At 46.1% G+C, this 24,812-nt stretch overlaps 1 protein-coding gene across 1 annotated transcript in view; it reads right to left on the minus strand.

Annotated features, from left to right (window-relative positions):
• Positions 1-24,812, minus strand: part of SPAG16 (sperm associated antigen 16) — an 826,137-nt gene that overhangs the window by 203,333 nt on the left and 597,992 nt on the right. The window lies entirely within an intron of this gene.

The following is a 24,812-nucleotide window of genomic DNA, read 5'->3' on the forward strand; positions in this document are numbered from 1 at the left end:
ACACTACTTAGTTAATTATGCACTCCCATAAAACGCCGTTTGCATAGTCAGGCACGCCTGCGTTCGGATCTCCACTCCACCATTCACAAGCACCTTCCCCTGTTACCACCCACAAACGCCTCATTCTGTCACTCTAACTAACGACCTGGCCAAGTTGAAGGAGAGAGAAATTTCTGATCGTAATAGCTAGTTTGCGCACGCGCATTGCGAATTTTATGCATGCACAGTTTAGCGAACATCGGTGGTGTACGACCGTGCGGCCGCAACGACCGACTCTGAATGAGGTCCTGAGTGCTCGCAAGCAGGGTCGATGGTGGCCCAGTGCGCATGCGTATGCGCGAGACCCGGATAGCGACGGGCAAACCGTCGCTCCGGGTCTCGTACCAAAGGGGGCATGCTGTTGATGTTGAGTGACAGCATGCCCCCTTTGGTGGGCATCCAGCTCTGAATCAGGCCCTTTAAACAGCCCCCAAAATCCTGCTACTCCCTCAGATCCATAGTCTCAGCCGTGTCAATGCTCATTATTCACAGATAAATAAATGGTTCTTTCTTAGTTTTTATTTTGCAAGAAAAATATTCCTGTGCAATTTTAACCACAAATCATTTGATGTATATTTTAATTCTCTTTAATTAAAAGAAGGATTAAATTAATCCCTTTTCTGTTTGATTTTTTTTTTCCCCCTCTAAAATCTACACTCAAACAAACCTATCTGGTATATTATGGCACTAAGCTATTAGACAAACAGATCAATGTAAAATGAAAGAAAACTGATAACACAATGCTTAGCAACGACCGCTTGTTCTCACATATCGCCTCCCCCTCCCCCCGCCACAGACCATCATCGCACCAGCATCCCAAAGCAGGAGCGATCGCACTAAGGGGGTCATTCAGACCCACTCGCGAGCGGCAGTACGCTCGCAAGTGGGTCGATGTTCCCCACTGCGCATGCGCACGACGGAGGGAGCTCCGTCGTGCGCATGCGCGAGACCCGGCGAGCGACGGGCTTCCCATCGCTCCGGGTCTCGCACCAAAGGGGGCGTGCTGTCGATGTTGATTGACAGCACGCCCCCTTTGGTGGGCGTGCCGGGGGCGTGCCTGCCAGACGGAGGCGTTCACATGGGAACGCCTACCGTCTGAAGCCGGCCCCACTGACATCACTAGTGATGTCAGTGGGAGTGATTTTGGCTCTGATAGAGCCAAAATCACTCCAGGGCTTGTGGCTGGGAAACCAGACCGCAGGGTTTCCCTCGCAAGTCCGATGGTCGCGATGGTCAAGACCATCGCGACCATCTTCTTGGACGCTCGCATATGCTGTGGGTGGTGACCCACAGCTATACGAGCGTCCAGGAGGACGCTCCATTTTAATGGAGGAGGGCCCTGATTCAGAGCGAGCGCTCTGGTCAGAGCGTCCGGCTCTGAATCAGGCCCTAACTGCCATGGTGAGAGGAGTAGGGGCAGGATAATGAGTGTAAAAAACACTTTCTTACCTCTCCGATGTCTGTCCAGGCTAGCGCTGAGGTCCACTCGCACTGTACATCACACCCGGATAGCACAGAGGTCCGCTCACGCTGCACATGGCTCCCGGCTGGTGCTGACGCCTGTCTGTGCTGCTCCTGAACTGTCCGCTCAGTGTCCTGTTACTGGGCATGGAGATGGCTCCCCGCAGCTCCTTGCTCACAGCGTGTCTTCCCAGCATGATGGCACACAGGCTGCACACCAGAGTTCCCTCCTAAACCACAGTATGGGCGCAGCCATGTAGGACTCTTCCACCACTCAGAGCGCTGCTCCCTGACCAGCTGATCGAAGCATCCAATCCCTGGGAATCCTCCCCTATAAATTCCATTTCCTGGCTGGCCTCTGTTGCCAGTACAAAGTCGCTTCTTGCTGAAGTTACAGCTCAGTGCTGAGCTCCCAGGTACTCTGTATGTGAATGGTCACAGTCCGTTACATTCCAGATCCAAATGTGGTTATTGAGTCTCCTATTCCACATTCCAGTCTGGTTTTACCACAGAGACTTGGAAACATCAACCTCCATCGGTTTCAGACGATACCTCCTACCATCGGTCCCATCCGATACTTCCATCATTAAGTTAAATCCAATATATTCAACATCAGTTCCAAACCGACCCAGTATTGCAATTCATCATCATCGGTTCCAAACCGATCCAGTACTACAAATCATCATCATCAGTCTCAAATCGACTCAGTACTACAATTCATCATCATTTGTCCCAAACCGATCCAGTACTACAATTCATCAACATTGGTCTCAAACCGATCAAGTTCTTCAATTCATCAACATCGGTCTCAAACCGATCAGGTTCTTCAATTCATCGACATCGGTCTCAAACCGATCAAGTTCTTCATTTCATCAACATCGGTCTCAAATCGATCAAGTTCTTCAATTCATCAATATCGGTGTCAAATCGATCCACCTCTCAATCCAGCATCATCGGTCCCAATCCGATTCTGCCCATCTCTTCTGCCCATCTCATTCCAACCTGCATTTCAATCAAGACATTTACTGTCCTCAGCTGCGGGCCCATCATCCTTTACAGTTCATATAACACTTCACATCATACATGAGGAAGTCCTGGCTTAAGCCACCCAGTTTTATCAATGCCTCCCAAGTCTCCTCTGCAGCCCCCTACGACTGTTTCGATCAACTCCTAACTTCAGGCGTGACAGAGTTACTGTAGTTACAGTGTCTGCAGGATACAGCACAGAGGTCGTATGTGACCTATAATATAGGTGATGTAATAAGTGATGTATGAGACATACTGTATGTGCAGGGGTGTATTAAGAGAGGAGGGTGCCCGCATACTTCCCCATCCGGGGCCCCTCCTCTCTCCCCGGCGGCCGGCAGCACACTGACCGCAGCAGTAGACTCTGTCTGCGGCTGCCATCATTCTCCAGGCGTTTTGTGAAGCGCTGCTACAGCCAACGCGGGACTTCGGAGAGGTAAGTATTAAAAAATATGGGTTCAGGGAGTGCGGTGCGCCACCCCCCCCTCCCCCTGGACGCAGGGGCCCGTGTGCACTGCACCCATTACAGATACGCCCCTGCATAGGCGTGTAACAGTGTACAGTAATATAATAAACTTAGGGTTCTATTTATTAAAGGAAGAAGGGCCCTGAATCTGGCGATAACAGTTGTTCACCAAGTCCCACAACTAGCAGTAGGCATCACAGCAGCTCTCCTGCAATAGCTCCCGCATGCAAAGCATGGGGAGGCTAGTTATTAGTACATCAGTGTACATGTACAACCAGCTGTCCTCCTATGCTATCACCATATCAGGACCAGCTTCCCGTGTAGTGTACACGTGTGACCGGCGATTTCAGGTCACGCATGTACAGAAGCTGCCTGCACTGGCCTGATGAGCAGTAAGCATCAGCATTGTCAGAGATCTGAGCATCAATCAACTTTCCCGCAATTTATTTTGTTATAAGGTCACAGCAAAATGGAAATTCAATATTTTTGGGCGACAATATCAATTAGGCCGCTATAATTGTGTTAATGCAAGGGATGCTTTTTTCTCTACTGTGTATGTTTAGAGAGCGAGGGTGGATGGGTGACATGTATGAAGTCAAAAGACAGAGGGCCTGATTCAGAGCCACTCGTAAGCGGCAGCTCGTTCGCTCCGAGCGATGTTTGCCCAACAGCGCATGCGTACGGATCGTTATACGCATGCGCGAACCAGTCAGTGCAGTCGAAATTCATGTGCTCGCAAAATAGCGAATGCCTGATAATTTGAGTGACAGAAAGAGGCGTATGTGGGTGGTAACAGGGGAAGGTGCTTGAAAACGGGGAGTGGAGATCCGATCGCAGGCGTGCTTAAAGGTCAAAACGGGCGTATTATGGGTGTGCATAATTAAAACAGCAGCGTCATTGACCACGTCACTGGGTTATTTTATAGCCAGAACTGCTCGCAAGATTGTGGTAGCAAAAACCAACCCCAAGAATAGCGAGCAGTTCATACCCTGGTCGATGTACTCGATTAATCTAATAAATAGCGGACATGACGTAGGATGCGAGCGGCCAGGGGGCGTAGTTTCCCAAAAAACGACCGCAAGTTTTGTTCGCTCGTTCAGACCTAGAGGCGTGAACAGACAGCAAACAGCGAACGGTTCATTTGAATAGCCACCCCTATTTTCTGGACGAGCGAGCGCTAATTGCTTCCGGCTCTGAATCAGGCCCAGAGTTTTTTTGACGTTTTGACACAATTTTGACAACACGAGGTTGCACGGAACCAGCCATAGAGAGGTGAGAACATAACTGGAAATGTTTATTATTTAGCTAGTGACAACAACTATACGGCACACATACTACCAGCACAACAAAACGCCCAAGAATTAGAGATGTGCGCGGACCCCAGTGTTTTGGTTCTAATTCATTATTGTGTTTTGGTTTCGGCAAAACCACCCTCAAAGTACAGAAAATAAAAGCCCAGGGATGGGAGGAACCTTGATTTCCTGCGTGCTGTCTCCTACGGCAGCTATGCTAAATCTAGCGTAAGAGTGCCTCCAGTGGTAATTGTGGGTACTTTTTGTTATGTCGGGGCAAGGGGTGATAATGTAGTTATACACATAGGGAAAGCAGTGGTGTACTAGGAATCTATACCCTCATGCATCACAGTGTGTTCCTCATAACAGGCAGGAAAATACAGAGACAGGATCACAGGTGTTTACTGCATAAAAGAGATTATTTCTGACACAGCGCCCCCTAATGTCAGAACTTGTGACTGATATCAACCTATAATATTGCATGCTGCTGATACAGTATGGGGGAGATGTATCAAACCTTTGAGAGAGATTAAGGGGGGAATTTTCCTATAGAACCAATCAGCATGGAGTTATCATTGATATAGCATAGTCTATAAAATGACAGTTATGCTGTGTCCACACTGGCCGATATATCGTTCCTACAGCTGATGAAAGGTATTATCGACCCAGCCATCAACCAGTGTGTACACCCGTTACAGCTGTGGATGACGTCATCCACAGCTATATCGTGGCGGGTGTGCAGCACGGCAGATGAGATATATCTTTCGGATATATCGTGCACACCTGACAGTGTGACCGACCGATCTATATGCCGGCAGCAGGAACCCGCTACAGTGACGTCACTACTGGTCCCTGTGGCTAGACATATCGGTCGGTCAGTAAGTGTGTATGCACACCTGTAACACACCAAATCGGGTTGGCCGATCTGTCGGCCAAGTGTGTACCCGGCTATGCTATGCACAGTGGAGAAGTTGCTTTATTGCTAGTGGACCTCATTCTGAATAGGGAATAAAGCAAAATTGAGCAGGTAACTGTGCACCTTGGCAAAACCTTGTTGCACTGCAGATGGGGCAGATGTAACATGTGCACAGAGGTTTAGATTTGGGAGGGGTGTGTCCAAATTCAAATTTAAATTGCAGTGTAAAATAATAAAGATGCCCAGCATGTGTGGGCTACATGCAAAAGCAGCCGGCATTTATTTACCCTGCATGCAAAATAATAAATGTACATTATTTGCACCCATTGCATTGCAAATGCAATATAGATTGTCCAGGTGCAGTCACCTGCTCTTTTATGCTATACTCCCACCTCAGAATCAGGAGCTACATGTTTTAACATATTCTAGAGGATTCAATATAATACATTTGTTCAAAAATATATTCATTAAATATAAAAAAAAAATGAAAGAAAACAAAAATCTGCAATGTTTTTATAGCGTGTATCCTATGTTCTACAATGATTTGTACTGTAAGGGGTAAATTTACTAAAGTGAGAGTTTTTAGAAGTGAGTTTTAAAAGTGATGTTGCCCATAGCAACCAATCAGATTCAAGCTATTATCTTCTAGAAGGTGCTAGTTAAATGTTAAGTAGAATCTGATTGGTTGCTATGGTCAACATCACTTTTAAAACTCACTTCTAAAAACTCTCACTTTAGTAAATTTACCCCTAAGTCTTTTGTGCTATTTCATTGTTATATTTGCTCTGTAGGCGCTGCGTATCCCTTGTGGCGCCAAACAAATAAATGTTCATTATGATAATAGATTACGCTGCCAGACATGCAGTAAAACCGCATATCGGTGCAGAGTTGCTTAGGCTACTGATCGCATTTGCGCAGTGCGCACATGTGCCTCTCTTTAACAATACTTCTGCAAGGTCCCTTTATGACTAGATAATCCCTTATTTCTTAACTACTGATTATTGTAAATTTAAAACATTATAGGAATCGGTTATGAACATGTCTGGCAATGAATTAGGAAGTAAGAGCAAATTTTGATAAACAAAGTTCATAGATCAACGGATTAAAGATGATATAAACTGATAGGACATATTATCCAGGGAGATTAATATGATCACTACTAATGATAAACAGCACGGTTCCGCTATTCATCTCCAAGGAAGACTGGATGAACTGCTGGATGTAGACTGCAAGGAAAATTGTAGTGGAGTTATTGAAAGTAACTTACTTTAGTTTACTTTTAATAATGAACTCATTAAACTTCTGCTGGAAAGTTAGGGTCCTCATTAAACCTCTGCTCCATTAGAAACGCTGCTTATTTTTGCAGGATTTTTAGATGTACATTAATTAAACATTAAGCCTTTATAATTGCCAGCTATCAGCCACCCAAGCCCTTGCTGTACTATGCCCCTCCTTTGCATCTTAGCATGTATATGAGGGATGGGACAAAGGGTCTGATTCAGAGCCGGACACTATTTGCGGTCGTTCGTTCAGAAAAAAGGGGTGGCTATTCAAATGAACTGTTCGCTCTTTGCGGTCTGTTCACGCCTCTATGTCTGAACGAGCGAACAAAACTTGCGGTCGTAATTTTGAAAAATACGCCCCCTGGCCGCTCGCATCCTACGTCATGTCTGCTATTTATTAGATTAATCGAGTACATCGAACAGCGTATGAACTGCTCGCTATTCTTGTGGTTGGTTTTTGCTACCGCTATCTTGCGAGCAGTTCTGACTATAAAACAACCAAGTGACGTGGTCAATGACGCTGCTGTATTAATTATGTACACCCTTAAAACGCCCGTTTTGACCTTTAAGCACGCCTGCGTTCGGATTTCCACTCCCCGTTTTCAAGCACCTTCCCCTGTTACCACCCACATACGCCTCCTCCTGTCACTCAAAATAGCAGGCACTCGCTATTTAGCTAACAAACGATTTTCGGCCGCACTGACTGGTTCGCGCATGCGTATTACAATCCGTACGCATGCGCAGATGAGCGAACATCGCTCATAACGAACGAGCGGCCGCTTACGAGCGGCTCTGAATGAGGGCCAAAGTCAGCATTACTGAACATTAGGAAACCCTCACAGACTACAGCTCTGATGCATGGCTGTAATCACTGGCGTTTTGGTACAGTGTGTCTGAAAGAGACATATTATCGGTGCTTATTCTAAGTCAGGGCCTCTGTGGTTTCCTGCTGCTCATTGACTTCTGCGTTGAGTGATGGCTCTCAGGCTCAAACTGGAGTCTAACATGATCGATGGGATTTATTGAGTTAATCTAACTGGATACATTATCATTTCAAATAAATAATTTAAAAAAATTCCCATTCATACCTGAAAAAAGCCATTCCAGGGATACAATGTAATAGTCAGTAATAATTTAAAATAACTTATTACATTAAAAGAAGCTTTTGAAAGGGAAAACATTTGTAAATGATCGCTATATTTTACACACAGAGCCTGATTCATAGTTGTACCCTAAAAGCATCTATAATATGCCCAAATATGCTAATGCAGCAGGGGGAAGACGTAGCTTCTGATCACCATTACGACCGACGGTTTACTCAGAATGACCGCCGGAACTGCTCTGTCAGGGTCAGGAAATCTGCGTTGGAAGATGTAGGCATGCCTACAAAACTGGGAGCGCCGCCCCCGAATGGAATGCGCAGAACGGGTCTTGCGCATGCGCAGTCCTCCCGCCATCGGAATTGTACACGTGTAGGTCCATGCAGTAAATAATAAATGCAAAATGCACCTGTAAATATTTGATGTTCTTTTATATGTACAAGAAAGTTGGCTGCAAAAATAGTGATGTACAAATTGTGGAAAACAAAAATGTTACTGATATTGGTAAGGGCTGAAACGCGTAGGTGCACATTCACCTTTCTACACAAACTGCAGAGTGGGTTGGGTATGAAATCCCGGCTGTCGGGATGCCGCTGGTCAGAATACCGACAGCGCCATCCCGACCGCCAGAATCCCGACACCCATAGGAACGCACGTAAGTATTTTCCTAATCTCTACCCTAACTCCCTCACTGGTGCCTAACCCTAACCTTCCCCCCCCCTAGTGCCTAAGCCTAACCTCCCAAACCCTAAATCTAAGAGCCCCTCCCCGATGCCTAAACTTAACCTCCTCCCTAGTGCCTAAACCTAACCCCCCCTCCACGCACCCTAATCCTAACACTCCCTCCCCGGTGCTTAACCCTAACCCTCCCCCTAATGCCTAACCCCACTACCTAACCTCCCCCTAACACTCCGATACTGGTGCCGGGACCCTGACCTGTCGGGATTTCGGCGCCAGTATTCAGACCGTCGGCATCCCACCCCGCTGGATGATTCAGACCACAGCCAGCACAGCCGCGGACCTGGATGTGCCAGGAGAGAGACCACAGAGCGCCGTCAGTGCTTGCTGTGAAGATGGACACAGGCGGATGTTGGGACACCCGGAGGAGGACTAGAAGGTAAGACTCTGTAAGGGGTGGGGGCAGGGGCATTTCTAGAGAGGAGGGGGCCCATGTGCAGTCTCTGACACGGGCCCCCTCCTCTCTGTCCGGCAGCCAGCGCTGGAGTTATAGACTCTGGGTACTAGAGTGCACCCAGAGTCTATAGAGTATGCGCCGGTCACCGGGAAAATGGCCGCGGTGGCCATTTTCCAGTCATTTTTAGAGCGCCAGACCACCGCTCCGACGTGGGACTCCGGAGAGGTAAGTATGCTATGGGTGCAGGGTGTGCGGTGCGGGGCCCTCCTGGACCCAGGGGCCCGTGTTCCCCACACACCCTGCACCCATTATAAATACGCCCCTGGGTGGGGGTGCCCAGCAGATTTGTAACTAGTAACATCCCCTCCCCAGGCTGCAGCTGCATCTCATTAGGTACAGGTATCAGGGGACAGAACACCGGAGCCTACACCTGCACAAAGCCGCTGGGGAGGCAGAAAGGAGGATTGTGGAGGGATTTGTTCGGATCCCTCTTTGTGAACCCGGCCCTCCTTCCCATAAGAAAGAGCGAGGCTCCGAAAACCAGCACCACCTGAAGATGGAATTTGTTCTCCCAAGCAAACTCCGAAAACATAAAGTTTTTGTAAGTTTGCTGAATATTGGGCAGTCCTTTCGGACCCCTAATAATAATAATAAATGGCCCGCTTGTGTAACGGGTCATTTAAGTGATGGTGAATAGTCCCCGAAGGCGCTAAGGGATTTATTTACTAAGAGTCAACCCGACGCTTCCCATCGTGTTTATGTTTTAAATTTAAAAATATGAAATGATTTTACTTGTAAACATGGCCTGTAAAAGCATTGTCCTTTTAAATATCAGTGATAAACACGACTGGAAGCGCCAGGTTTTAGGACCCCACACTTAATAAATAAACCCCTCGGTCTAAAGACAGGAATGATGGACAGAACGGTGAGTCACACAGGACTGTTCAGAGCATAAGAAAGAAAAAAACAGACACTTACAGTAGCTAATTTCTTTTTCATTTTGGGAGCCAGAACCACTCTTCCTTGGCAGCCAGCCACCCGCTCCTTACTTAATTTTTGCAATTTTTATGCCACTCCACTCGACAGATGTTTATCTAAATCATTGAAATCTTTGTCTTTTCTGTTTTGGACACTTTTAGCATTAAGCGTGACTACCTGAATAACAATGACGATTAAACTTTAATGAAACCTGTACAGTATTTAACTTCTTCCAGGTGTTCACTTGCGCTATTACTAAATTTTTCACAAAAAAAATAAATTCTCAATCTTTGTTTACCTAAAATGTACTACAATATTTCTACAGGAGACAATTATATATGTTTTAAAAAAAAAAGTTATATTTATGTGTTGTTTCATCAGCAATAATATTGTAATACTTATTCAAAAATCAAAAAGACTCTCCTTGGAATGAGATGTAGTCAGCATCCCGGCGTGCAGGATGCCGATGGTCGAAATACCGGCGCCGGAATCCCAACAGCGTTGGGATACCAGCACCAGAATCCCGACCGCCGGCATCCTGAAGGTAAGTATTGGGGGGTTAGGGGGAGGGTTAGGCTTAGGCCCCGGGCAGGGGGAGGTTAGGGTTAGGCACTAAGACGGGAGGTTAGGGTTAGGCACTATGGAGGGAGGGTTAGAGTTAGGCACTGGCAAAGGGGAGGTTAGGGTTAGGCACTAAAGGGGAGGTTAGGGTTAGTTACTAAGGAGGGAGGGTTAGGCACCAGCGAGGGGGAAGTTAGGGTTAGGCATTAAGGGGGAAGGTTAGGGTTAGGCATTGGGGAGGGCAGGATAGGGGTTAGTCTTACCTTACTTACCTAAGAATGTCGGGATTCTGACTGTCGGGTTGCCCATCCCCTTGAGATAACACCTCAAGTTTCTTGAGGCTCTCAATCAGTTATTTGTCTTATTATTTAATACTATTAGTGTCTATTTGTACTATGCCAAAAAATTCTGCAGCATTGAACAGTAGGAAGACAGAACAAGTAACCAGTAACACTCTAGTAAAGGGAGAAAATGGCAGGAACAGAAGAAGGTTGGGGCATTGAGGGAGTGTGGTAGGCATTAGTGAAGCGGTTGGTTTCCAAGGAGGATTTAAAAGTTGGAGGATGGAGGAGATCTTGATTTGGCATTTAATGGAGTATCAAAAGTGGACAATGGAGAGGTAGAGGCGAGAGTGGGAGATGGTTATCCAAGAGGTATTCTGAGAGACTAAAAATCAAGCTGCGAGGATATTTTGAAGCTGGAATAGTTGGGCGAGAGGATTTGCAGATGAGAAGAGGTTGCAGTAGTCAAGATGGGAGATGATGGAAAAGTAGATGATCATTTTAGTTGCATTAAGGGAGAGAAACGGGTGTATTCTGACAATTTTAAAGAGTTGGAGTAGAAAGGTCTGGGCGAGTATTGTGCTGTTAATGGGGAAGGAGAGTTGAGGGGAGGAGGAAACTCTGGAAGTAAGGAAAATGATGAGAGCAGTTTTGGACATGTTGAGCTTTTTATAGTGTTGGGGAGATGTAGTGATGGGCCCGGCAGCTGTGATGCCGTCGGTCTCAATACCGGCAAAAAAATCCCAACAAGGACTTAAGATAGGTGTCAACATACAGATGCCTATCTTAATCCTGGTGCTGGAACACTGAATGACGCCAGGTAAATCCGGGGCGACCTTAGAGTTAGCCGCAAGGGGGGGGATATGTTTGGGGAGAGTAGCGGAGTTAGGGTTAGGTCTTGGGGGGGTGGTTAGGGTTAGGTAACCTTAGGGGGGAGGGTTATGGTTAGGCACCACCCCGGGAGGGTTAGGTTTAGGGTGCGGTAAGGGGGGGTTAGGGCTAGGCACCCCCCAGGGGAGGTTAGGCACTAGAGGGGGGGACAGGGTTAAGCACCACTAAGGGAGGGTTGGGGGGGGATGGGTAGGGATAGAGTACTTACATGCTGTTATGCCTGACTCTGTGAAATCCCCTACTGAGGGGTTGAAAGCTGTGGTCCTCGGCTGAGGGAGAAATCGGAGGTGAGGGGCCTGGATGTACATTCTCCTCTTCCACAAGTATCGGACATTGACGAAACCTGACCATGGGTGCGGAGTCTAACCTGCCCGGAAGTATTCACCAGTGACACCCCCCCTAGCAGGATATGGGTTTCAGCTGCTCCTGACAAGCAAGTCGCGGTCCTTTGGTCAGGTATCCGATGCGAGTGGGAAATGGAGAAAGGTATACCGCTGTGGCCTACTGCGAGTACGGATTTTATACCCACAGGTACAGAGTAGGCACAAACGGAATTGTTTCCTGAAGTGGTACAATGGGAGACCAAAGAAAAGATTCACAGAGGAGTAGAATGCTTTGCCAGCACTGAAGGAGGGTGGTGATTGAGCTGACTGGGAGAGCACTGGCAGCACAGAGGGGGTCATTCAGACCTGGTCGTTAGCGCCGATGCGCTCGGACCGGGTCGATGGCCCCCCACAGAGCATGCGCCATCGTGCGCATGCGTGAGACCCGGTCGTAGCGGGTCTCGATCCAAAGGGGGCGAGCTGTCGATGTTGATTGACAGCTCGCCCCGTTTGGAAGGCGGGCGGGGGGGTGGCAGCCCAAATGGGAATGCCTACCGTTTGGGGGCGGCCCCACTGACATCACTAGTGATGTCAGTGAAGAGCTTCCGGCTCAGACAGAGCCGAAAGCTCTCCGGGGCTTGCGACAAGGGAGACCCTACCCTAGGGTCTCGTCGTAAGCCCGATGGTCGCGATGGTCTTGACCATCGCGACCATCACCTTAGGCGGTCGTAAGGCTGTGGGCGTTAACCCACAGCCTTACCACTGCAAAGGAGGATGTCTTGAAAATTCAAGAGGTCCTCCCCTCATTCAGACCGACCGCACGCTCTGTGCGACCGGCTCTGAATGAGGTCCAGAGTGTGGATACTGGAGCACCGCTGGTACAGGAGGTGGACTCAGAGATATGATTAGAATGGAGATATACATGGTGTGCGAATTCAGACGCACCGGAGAGTGGTTCAGCAATTGTACTCAATAGTGTGTACTGAAGGTCTCATTCAGACCCGCTAGCAAGCGCAGGTACCCAAATGCGCATGCGCACGACGGAGGCTGCTCCGTCGTGCGCATGCGTGAGACCCGGCGAGCGACGGGGAAGCCGTCACTCGGGGTCTCGCACCAAAGGGGGCGTGCTGTCGATGGTGAGTGACAGCACGCTCCCTTTGGTGGGCGTGCCGGTGCGTGGCATCACTAGTGATGTCAGTGGGAGTGATTTTGGCTCTGATAGAGCCAAAATCACTCCAGGGCTTGCGGCAGCGAGACCCTACCGCAGGGTCTCGTCGCAAGCCCGATGGTCGCGATGGTCTTGACCATCGCGACCATCATCATGGACGCTCGCAAAAGCTGTGGGTGATAATTCACAGCTATGCGAGCGTCCAGGAGGACACACCAAAGAAAAAAAAAAAAAGCCCTGATTCAAAGCGGGCGCTCGTTCAGAGCGTCCGGCTCTGAATCAGGCCCTGAGTACATAATGGGCCTGATTCAGACCCGTTCGCTATCTGTGTATGCTCGCTGGATGCGTATGCAAATTTTTCAAAGTGATGCCACAGGAAGCGATCGCTCGCCAAGGCATAAGCACGCCCACCATGTCTTAGCGAGCGGCCACTTTGTGTATGCGTCCGCCCAATCGCACAGGCAGAGCCGCCCACCAGCAACACATCATCTCCAGGGAATGTATTAAAACATTGGTACATCGAGCACCATCGGATGTGAACACAGTGCTTGAGGTAGCTTTACCCTACCACAAGCATTGCGAGGAAATCAGTGTAAAAAAAAGGCTGGTGACGTGTACTATGACGCTGCCTGTTAATTATGCACGCCTCTAAAACGGTGTTCAAACACTCAGGCACGCCTGCGTTCGCACCTCCACTCCCCAACTTTTTACTGGACTGCTCCTGTTACCACCCACAAACGGCCTCTCCTGTCACTCATTATACTGGGCTGTCTTTGCCGGGCGAGCGTGCGCTTCCCAATTGCTATGAGTAGTTCTCGCACGCGCACTGCGATGCATACGCAGATTTGCAAACATCGGCAATAGCGAGAGGACGGCTGCCAGCGACCGGGTCTGAATCAGGCACAATATGTGTTACCAAACGCACCGGAGAGTGGTTTAGTAGTTGTACTCGATGATGTGTACTGAGTACACGGCGTGTGAGTCCCAACGCACTGGAGAGTGGTACCGAGATGGTAATAGAAATTACTTGAGAGAAAGGAACAGGAACCTGGAACAGAATGATGACAAGCACACACTGGAAGAGACGACGTTGCACAGGCAACTTCCTGGTGTCCAGAGCCCAGTTATATACCCTAAGGTAGCAGTTAATTGGAGAACAGCGTCAGCTAACCGAGACTACGCTACCATTGGTTGAAGGAACAGTCAGGTGAGAAACACTAACATGGCCCATGACGGCAGCCTCGGAAACTAAGACATGGAGCCACACATGGAAGTCCAAGAGCGTCTAAGGCAACTCAATGTGTCACCCGCCGCCGCACCTGACGTCTGACCGCAGAAGAAGTCAGGGGAAGCCAGTGCTGGAGTGAGCAACGAATGATGCTAGGCCAAACCCTGACACCTGCCCTGTCGGGATCTTCTCCCTTCGGGCTGTCGGCATCGGGATATGAACAGGCTATTAAGCCACTTGGACTTCATACCCATTCCGTATTGGGACATCAATGCTGAGATGGCAGAGATACAGCTGAACACACAGGATAGCGATAGTAGAGTGGGAGAAGCGAGACTGTGTTGAAAAAATACACAGAAGGAACAACTGGAAAGATGATGAGCCAGTATTGCGGAGACCTATGGAGTAAAGAATATGCAGGGTAAGATGGTGGACAGTGTCAAAAGTAGCAGAGTTCAAAGAGGATGAGCATGGAGAAGTGACCTTTCAACTTTTATCTGAGAGATCATTAATGGGAATGGAGTCTGGGATCTGATGCTCGTTCCCAGTGCTGGTCAAAGATGTGGCGTCACCAGCAGAACACATGTCTACACCCATCTGGACAGTATGGTGGATTTCCAGACTGTCCAGAGTAATCCCAGATGGGTGGTAACCCTAGGCTCCCTCTCTGGAGCTAGATCACCTATGCCCTTGGCTAGCCCTGAGGCCACCGCTGGTGGTGGCTATCACCAAGTATCTCCAATGGTGGCAGCTTCCCCATGTAAAGCTAGCTATGGTCTATTTAAGAACAGTGGATGATGATAGTTGGGACTGGAAAGGAGTTACTATTCATTTCAGTTGTTTTCTATTTTTAATTTTTGCTGAAGCTGTCTGGGCTTCTCGTGCAATGATCCAGCGTGACACGGCAAAGTCAGTTCCTGCAAAAACAGAAGGGACCCGGACTGGCTTCAAAGAGATAACTTTCTGCTTACCTACTGTAGGTCAGTCCGACCATCGCTCATCTGCCTGGGCTATATTTTAATGGTAGATAGAGTAGGTATAAAAAAAATATTATCTATTGCTGTGATAAGGGGCGATAGAAATCATTATTTTCGGATCACACTGACACATAGGCCACAGAGATATTGCACATTGAAAATACTAAGAACAAAAGGCAAAATACTATATATTGATGACATATTTTGGGGGGTTTCATATGCTTCAAAAAGCACAAAAATCGATGACAAATATGACTTGAAGTTGCTCAGTCAGGACACACCTCCTTCATCAAAGTGTTACCAACATGGGTATAAGCCTCTGACGCACACTGGTTGGCTCACTGTTAGCAGGAGAGCATAACAATAGAGGAAAAGTGTTTACACTCTGGATAGGCTTATTGAGACCTCGGTCTTGTAGAAATTGTACAGACATTTCATATATTTAACCGCAGATCATTCTCTGTGGCTCAGTGCCCTCCATAAATACCTCTATGTGTACAATATACTTTCGCTTTATTTTTCTATCAATATTTAGATCAATATTTAGTAAAATATACGAGCGTTCATTATTCTTTATAGAGAACCGTATTTGTGTACGCGCATGAATTGGCAAAATGATCAGCTACTGCCATGCTGCTTGCTAAATTCAATATAACCCAAAGACTCCATTGAAACTGTGCCCAGACTATGATGAACAATGGTGGGATGCCCGTTTGGCTTTAGTGAGCAATACATTTCAAAGAGATAATTTCGCAAAACAAGTATGTCGGTTTCTCCAACCAATAAGTTCTAAGGGGCTGATTCAGCATTGCTCGGGAATCTGTGCATTCACATGACTCATTTTGCACATGTGCAGAGGTATTTACGGTGCGGGGATGGCGAGCATTCCCAGAAACGCGGGAGCGTGCCTCCCCTGTTTTCCGGGAGTGGCAAAGCCAGGATCTGTAGCCACGGACGCAATGGTTATCCCAGGCTGCGACCAATGTCGCCGTGCTGGGATCGCAGATGAGGCAGGGGGTGTCAGACACCTCCTGCTGCATTTACATATTTGCAAGAACGGAATTGCAAAGCTGCTTGTCTGCGGCTGAATCAGCCCCTAAGATCTTAACAAATATATTTTATTATTTTTCCCTTGGTACCTTTAATACCTTAAGGACAACAAACGAACAAATATGGGCAGCACGGACGGCAGACTGCTTCGAATTAATGCCTCACAGCACTGATTTAATGAGTTAAAATCCCACCTGTGTGGAGTTTGTATGTTCTCTCCATGTTTGCATGGGTTTCCTCCAGGTGCTTTGATTTCCTGATACAGTCCAAAAACTATAGTTTACAGGTTAATGGGCTTCTTACAAAAAAAGTAACCCTAGTGTATGTATGTCAGTGTGTTAGGGAATACATACATGTGACCTTATACATCTATTATTTTTGCACCCTATGTAGCAAGGTTCATGGCGCAAATGCGACGCTCCGACACAAGTAGTGATTCCTGGACTTTTGGACTTATTTCTGAATTTAGCGGTTTAATTGCATCGTAGCTGCATCCAAAGTCGCTTATAGTGTCCTGGGCACTTGGGGTTAGTGTTTTGTGGGGAAGGAATTGTTACAAAGTCGCTTATAGTGTCCTGGGCACTTGGGGTTAGTGTTTTGTGGGGAAGGAACTGTTACAAAGTCGCTTATAGTGTCCTGGGCACTTGGGGTTAGTGTTTTGTGTTGAAGGTATTGTTACAAAGTCGCTTATAGTGTCCTGGGCACTTGGGGTTAGTGTTTTATGGGGAAGGAATTATTACAAAGTCGCTTATAGTGTCCTGGGCACTTGGGGTTAGTGTTTTGTGTTGAAGGAATTGTTACAAAGTCGCTTATAGTGTCCTGGGCACTTGGGGTTAGTGTTTTGTGTTGAAGGAATTGTTACAAAGTCGCTTATAGTGTCCTGGGCACTTGGGGTTTGTGTTTTGTGGGGAAGGAATTGTTACAAAGTCGCTTATAGTGTCCTGGGCACTTGGGGTTAGTGTTTTGTGTTGAAGGAATTGTTACAAAGTCGCTTATAGTGTCCTGGGCACTTGGGGTTAGTGTTTTGTGTTGAAGGAATTGTTACAAAGTGGCTTATAGTGTCCTGGGCACTTGGGGTTAGTGTTTTGTGTTGAAGGAATTGTTACAAAGTCGCTTATAGTGTCCTGGGCACTTGGGGTTAGTGTTTTGTGGGGAAGGAATTGTTACAAAGTCGCTTATAGTGTCCTGGGCACTTGGGGTTAGTGTTTTGTGTTGAAGGAATTGTTACAAAGTGGTAGATTATACACGGTCCTCTGACTTTTGCCTTTTTTACTCAGGTTAGCGCCCGAGTCGCACACAGCAGTTGCATGCCACGCCAACGCCAGGTGCACGTTCATTCTATGTTCGTTACGTTACTGATGCGAAGAAGACACATAGGCCCTCATTCAGAGCTGCTCGCAAGCGCTATGTGCTCGCAAGCGGGTCGATGGTGGGGCACAATGCGCATGCACTCGCTCCGGGGATGGCTACAAACGGGGAGGCTGTCGATGTTGATCGACAGCTTGACCCGTTCTGTAGGCGGGTCGGGGGGGGGGGGTAGCTGGCCAAACGGAGGCGTTTGTGGGCAGCCCTACTGACATCACTCATATTAGAGCAGGAAGTTCACTGGGGCTTGCGGAAGACGAAACCCTACCACAAGGGTCTCGTCGCAAGCCCGATGGTCGCGACCATTGCGACCATCACCTGGCCGCTCGCAAAAGCTGTGGGTGGTCACCCACAGCCAAGCAAGCGGCCAGGAGGCCGGGTTAAAAAAACAAAGCTGCCGCCCTGATTCAGAGCGAGCGCTCCCTTTTTGCGAGCGGCTCTGAATCAGGGCCATTATCGGTACATTAGTGTGTAGAAGGACGCAAAGACCATGGCGTGCCAAATGGGGCTATTTGGAGCGATTTGAAGATAGATGTATGAGAGAGTGCATCTGTAGATCGTAAGCTCCACTGGGACAGGGGCTAATATGGATTACCTAAATACTATATATGTGTGCACTATATAAAAAACTGTTAATAGATGAATATTTAAACACATTTAAGTACGTACGAGTAAAAATAATAATTTTTAGAACCTCATGCACAGAGTAACCCAGCTGCACTCTATAAAGTAATACCTGCCTTTGAGGGGATGAGTCATGGCATGGGCCAGTTAGCTGCACAAACTCACAATAACATCAATTATATCATGAGTGGGCTGTCAGTCCAGCATAGACGAATCTGCTCGAAGGGAGAATCTTCATTGGTCCTGAGTAAAGCAAGACCCATTGTATTACTTCAAACCAGTCTTGCCTACTCATTCTCAATATCAACTATAATTATTCTATTTTATTATGAACCTATTACCTGTTGAATGTCACTGACAGATGTTTTTTTTATCCCTCTGAATCAGCCTCACTTGTCTTGTAACAAATGAAAACAGATTACAATAGCGCTCTCATTATTAATGACTGTCTGATGGCAAAGAACGGGTCAATCTTAATCTCAACGTCCTAACAGTATCAGGACATTGGTGCTCTGTTTCAGACAAAATATCTAATTAAACATGCTGATTAAAAAAAAAAAAAAGTTGGCCACAAGTTCGATAACTATTAACGAGGCAATTAAAACAAGGATGGTAATTAGAGACAAAGAAGAGTGATTTGAGAATTTGATCTTTCTCAATTGTATTCTGGGTCAATTACTTACTCCTAGTGCCTAGCGCCTTATACTTATAGCAAAAAGACTATGAATCATGTATACTGGCTGTCTCGCACAATGTACATTAACATTGATTAGGTCTGGGATAACACTTTAGATTTACAGTTACATAAAGGATGCACATTGTATTGTTCAGCATACAGAATGCAATAATCCTTGTAGACTTTATGAAAAGCAGGAATTGATAGAAAATTTGTAGTAGTTGGTATATAGTATAGTATAGTATGAGTAATATTAGCATTAGTGAAGGTTTCAGCACTTTTACATCAAGGGATCTCAGCAGATGGGGTGGAATAAACTGTGGATGAATTGGGTAGTGGATGAGGAGTTCGACGTGCAGGGTCTTACGTGAGGAGATATCTTGTCAAATGGTATTGATTTTGCCAAGGTAAGTTGTTAATACGGTCTCTTAGGAATCACCGTGTAAGACCCCTAGAACCAATCAGACGAGGTCTTCTGCCAATAGCAACCACCAGTTGTTCCCATAGAACACAACACGTTCACCGGTACTTAGGCGGCCCCCTGGTCTTATACTTGTGATAGTAGAGGCTTACATGGTTATCCTAAGGCTGTTATGTGAGTGATGGATACTGACAGGGTGAGCGTCTTTGAAGATAGACAAAGGTAGCCGGTAAGTGGCCTTGAGGGCCGGGCTGCGACCTTGAAGGTCGTGGAGTGGGTTTGGCAGCCGAGGTGTGGCTAAAGAGCCGATGTGAGTGCAGAGTCTGAGCTGTGGCCTTGAGGGCCGAGATGCAGCTAATGAGCCGGTGAGTATTCAGGATGAAATGCGGCCTTTAAGGGCCAAGATGAGTACAGGCTGTGATGCGGCCTTGTGGGCCGAGGTGCGATTATGACAGCCAGGATGAGGCTTGAGAGCCAAGATGAGTACACGCTGTGATGCGGCCTTGCAGGCTGAGGTGCGGTTATGACAGCCGGGATGCGGCTTGAGAGCCGAGATGGTAACTGATGGCTGCAGGAGCGGTAGGCCACAGGTACAGCACGACCCAGCGCACTCCATAGATAGCAGTAAATCATAACTCTAGATGGAGGAATGAGAGTTAGGACTGAGATTCCACGAGGCACTGGCAGAACAGGCACAGCCGAGCAGGAACCGGAAGGACACGTACAGACACGCTATAGCCGGCAATGAACCAGCAGGCTTAAGAAAGGAACTGAACCAATGGAGTAACAGGGCAGGTGATTAATGGTAATCCACAGGTGAGGACACATCATCCAGCATCACGTGCTGTAATCCAGCATCCCGGTCTCCTAGCAACAGAAGTTGTCGTCTCAGTACGGCGTGTACATTGCACAAGAGCAGAAGTCCGGGCGCGTGGCTGGCAACCCGGAGTAGGAGAGACAACCAGAGCACGGATATGTAACAAGGGGCTCTGGCAACTTGTGACAGTGGCAAAGTCATAGACTGTAGGGGAGGAAGGAGGATGTGGTACATGTGGGAATGAGATAGTGTGGGAGGAAAGCCATAGAGCTGAATTGGTATGTAGTCATTATGTTCACACCAGAATGCCAGTGAAATTGTTAATGTTCACAATGTTGACAGTATAGTAGATGTCACTGTTAGGTTTGTGTTTAGGGTTAGGTTGTGGTTAGGGTAGGGTTAGGGATCTAACACTGTAAAAATGACATGCCAACTTGCAACACAAACAATGTTGACATACTGTACATACCACACCTGATAAACTAGTGTAACTCTCTGATACCTCGGCTCTACATGCCATACTCTCATATGTCCAATAGGAGAACTGCTCTCTTGCACCTTTGTGTCACCTTCAGGCCCTATGTCTAAAGCACACAATGTTGTCTTAAATGCACCTTTCCCTTACAAAACATTTGGCCTCACAAAACAAAATCTTGTTGCATAATCCACACTCACCCAGGAACATCTCCAATCCGCTCAACTGCTCTCTTCCTCAAATCAGATACTGCCAGATTATAGTCGCTGACTGTGGGACTCCCTTCTAGGAGATCCCGGAGGCTCCAGAGGGCAATTGTAAGGGGGAGTAGCACCGCGAATCGCGTCTCCGCGGCCCAGGCTGCAAAATGCAGCGATTCGTGTGATTTGCAGCGATAGGGATGGCCATGATGAAGCCTTTCACGGCTAATTGAGTCATTACTGCCCTACAGTCCCTCTTCACTGCAGAAGTAGACAGGATGAGAGAGAGAAGGCGAGTATCTGCCAGACATCGTCATTTTGACACACAAATCCATAAGCTTCCCTGTGAAAGTGAATGAATTTACACAAAAGTGTGATGTCAAAAACCACACTGCTCCATGCGGGGCCTTTGTGGCGATTTTATTAACCCCTAGCTCCACCCTACATTAGGTGGCAGATCAGAAGAGCAGGTAGAACTGTATAATGAATCACTAGGCTGGAGGACGTGGCATTAGATTCAAAAGCACTAAGGGGCCTATTTATCAATTTTTTTACTCCCTTTTCACATTATTTTAGTTTCACTTATATGCATCAAAGGGATTTTGTAAAAAAAACTCCTCCAAGCCCTTAAACTATCTCTCATATAACATAAGTATATAGAGATCCTCATCCCCACTAACAAGATGGCGCACTTGGTCTGACTTTTCTGACTCACCTGCCCCCATGACGTCCATAGGTAACTAGTTCTATTACGGTTCCATCTTGATTTGATAGAGATTAATATGGATGACCTCATATTTATTTCCCCAATAATGGATCTGTGTATATGTCATTTTGTCTTCTTTATGCTTCTGTTTTTTCTCTATATCATATTGCTCTGTTTTTCTATGCAATATTTATAATATTTTTATTTTTCTTATTTTATTGTATGTTATTTTATATTGTATTTTTATAAAACTACAAAATATGTAACATCTTTGCTATTATGATTGTAAACTACTGTTTATTAATGTTTTATCTGATTTGTATTGGAAACTTTCCTCTAATAAAAACTATTTCAGTTAAAAAAAAGGCTATAGAGAATATATATGTCCTGTATGTATATACTTTATCTGCAACATTTATAAAATAAAAATTTTTAGAAGCATTATAGTGTTTAAATTCTAATTTAAACACTATAATGCTTCTAAAAAAATCTAATTTATGTGTATGTTGGTTGCATATAGTGCTACTACTGTACATAAATGAATTAATGAAGAAAGGGAGTGAATGTACTAACTGCTAAAAATGCCTATTTTACCCATTAGGGGATACATTGTTAATGATTAAATATGATCACCACAAGGTAATTATTTCATACTCAATTACAGAATGTCTAATATGATATTTATGTGTGCTTATTGATGGATATGATATTTATGTGTGCTTATTGATGGGTGACTCTATCATATTTTCATAATCAGAGTCATAATAATTCCCAATTTCTTTTAAAGAAGGATCCGATTAAAAGTTATGTTTTAATTATGTTCATTTCCTGATATCAATTATATGGTATATATGGGTGTTTAATGATGGGTGACTCTGTCATATTTTCACACTCAGAGCCAAAATAATCCCCAATCTCTTTAAAGAGGGAACCGATTAAAAGTTATGTTGTAATTATGTATATTTCCTGATATCAATTATATCAATTAATTTATTATAAAAGAGTGCCCCACAAAGGGATCATTTGCTGCTCATTGGCTGAGGCCAATGGAAGTTTTTTGATACTTGATATTCGATGCCAGGGAGCACCTCCAGCTATATACAAAATTTGGTAACTAATTATTAGAATGTACTAAATTGCTGGTCTATGAATTGAATAAAATTTTTGTCCTTTGCAGGATATTATTTGGGATACTAAATATTTGCAGGTATCCCCTGAAAATGGGTGTTTTTTGGGAATATTCCACAATATTTCATGATAAATAGGCCCCTTACTAAAAGAAATTGAAAAAAAAAAATCTCAGAATGGAGCCTTACAATAATAACGCTATCTGGAGATGGCGTGAAGCAGACTTCTCTTCGTTTCACCTACTCAAGCTCAGCCCTTTCTGCATGTGACAGGAAGAGCAGAGCCCGGATTAGGCTTCTGTGATCAGCCATGGGTGTCTGATAGACCACAGGCTGATCACAAAGAAAAAAAAAATGTTATAATAGAAAAAAAAAAAAAAAAATCACACTTACTGTATCTGCACCCAGGGACCAGTGATCGGTGAGCTCCTCTGTAACCCTGTGAAGTCTCGGCCTGCATCTCAGTTTACACCACAGATCAGATGACTGAGGTAACAGAGCAGGAGCCCAACGGTCAGATGACCGGAGTCACAGAGGAGCTCACCAGATCACCGACGTAAGTGTTAGCCGGTGGTGCGTGTGCAGTACAGTCTCACAATATTTTTATGTGAAAAATACCCTGAGAAGTCCGTGGAGGGAATTTGCAGAAACAGCGTTTTCTCGCAAGCTCTGCCCCTGCGTGCAAAACACCAGAATTGCATTTTAAATGAGGACTGTATATTAACTTATTTCACAACATTTTTTAATATCCACTGAGACCTCTTACTGCTTCTAGCTTCTCATTGCTGAGCACTACTAGTGTCTAACTCATTGCTTAGCGACGCATATTAATGGGATGTTTAATAAACTATCTGCAATAACTATTGAAGACGTGGACACTAATATATTTATGCGGCATAAATGTCCTGATGTTGGACACCTACAGACCAGGGACGTGCAGTCAGGGTAGGCAGAGCCTCCCCTGTCATACTCCCTCCCCTATCATACTCCCTGTCATGCTCCACAGTTTTGATATAAGAGACACAGTTTATGATGCAGGGAGGAGAATCAATAGACACTGAATCGAGGTGTAGTGAGGGAAGAGTTACAGTGAGTAGGGGGTGATACAAGATCCCAGCACTCAGACCCACTCCCATGTGTGCCTCCCCAGTCACTGAACTCACTGCACGTCACTGGTACAGACACCAAAAAAACCGCCTTGATGAGCTCAGGGGTGATGTTCATCCATAAGGATCGGAAAATCATTGCTTTAGGTAATAACTTTACACCTTTAAATTGACTAATACATAATCCCAATTGTACAATGCTGCTGTACTGTGTATGAATATACATCTCTGTGCATTGCTTTTACAGTACGTCTGTAAATCTTTATACGCTAGCGTGTCTCTTAGGGGCAGGTAAGGGACTGCTTGATGGGGAAACAAATGGATCCTGTGACAGCCAGTCCAGTTTTCTGATAATAATACTGTTATAAATAAAAACCAACAATGGGGAGTTACAAGGATCTTGTATCTTATCCAGTTTTACGGTTTAGTATTTATGCAGGGTTTATGCTTTTCTTGTGCAGATTATCTACAAAGCTATTCAGCTGAGGTTGATTAAAAGGTTTCCTATCTACAATCCTGCAGGGCCGGCGTGACTGGCGTATGTCAGCTGCGCTGGCTGCCTTCTGCGGTTTTCTTTCCGCCACATCAGCTGCCATATGCTGACCTTTAAATAAGCCTCATTTCTTTACACTATGGAATAACAAGAGAGGAAAACACGTTTTGGATGAAAGTCATAGGAGACACGTGTTCCTAGTATCAAACAGTCGCATGTGTTGGATCTGCATGATGCTGCCATGTGTTGATTTAGTACGACAGTGACCTTCATCAGGTGGTACGTGTCCAATACATACAGTGGCCACATTTCACAACCCGGCGGTTTCAGAGTGTCCAAACAGAAGATCTGAATGACACAAAGACAGTGCAATTGTCTCATGACCAACCATCCTAGCCACATTTTGATTGACGGTTTTGGTCGCTTTACGTCTTCACATGGCACCATTTGTGGTCAATTTGGTCTATACTGGCTGCCCTGGCTTTGGTAATTGTGGGCCTGATTCAGCAAGGAACGCACGCACCCGTCTGCGTGCTAATCAATGCATACGCACAGAGGGCCTGATTCAGAGCCAGACGCTCTGACCAGAGCGCTCGCTCTGAATCAGGGCCCTCCTACCTCAACTTG

The sequence above is a fragment of the Taudactylus pleione genome, unplaced genomic scaffold, assembly GCF_031769625.1.
Source record: "Taudactylus pleione unplaced genomic scaffold, aTauple2 ptg000164l, whole genome shotgun sequence".
Lineage (NCBI taxonomy): Eukaryota > Metazoa > Chordata > Amphibia > Anura > Myobatrachidae > Taudactylus > Taudactylus pleione.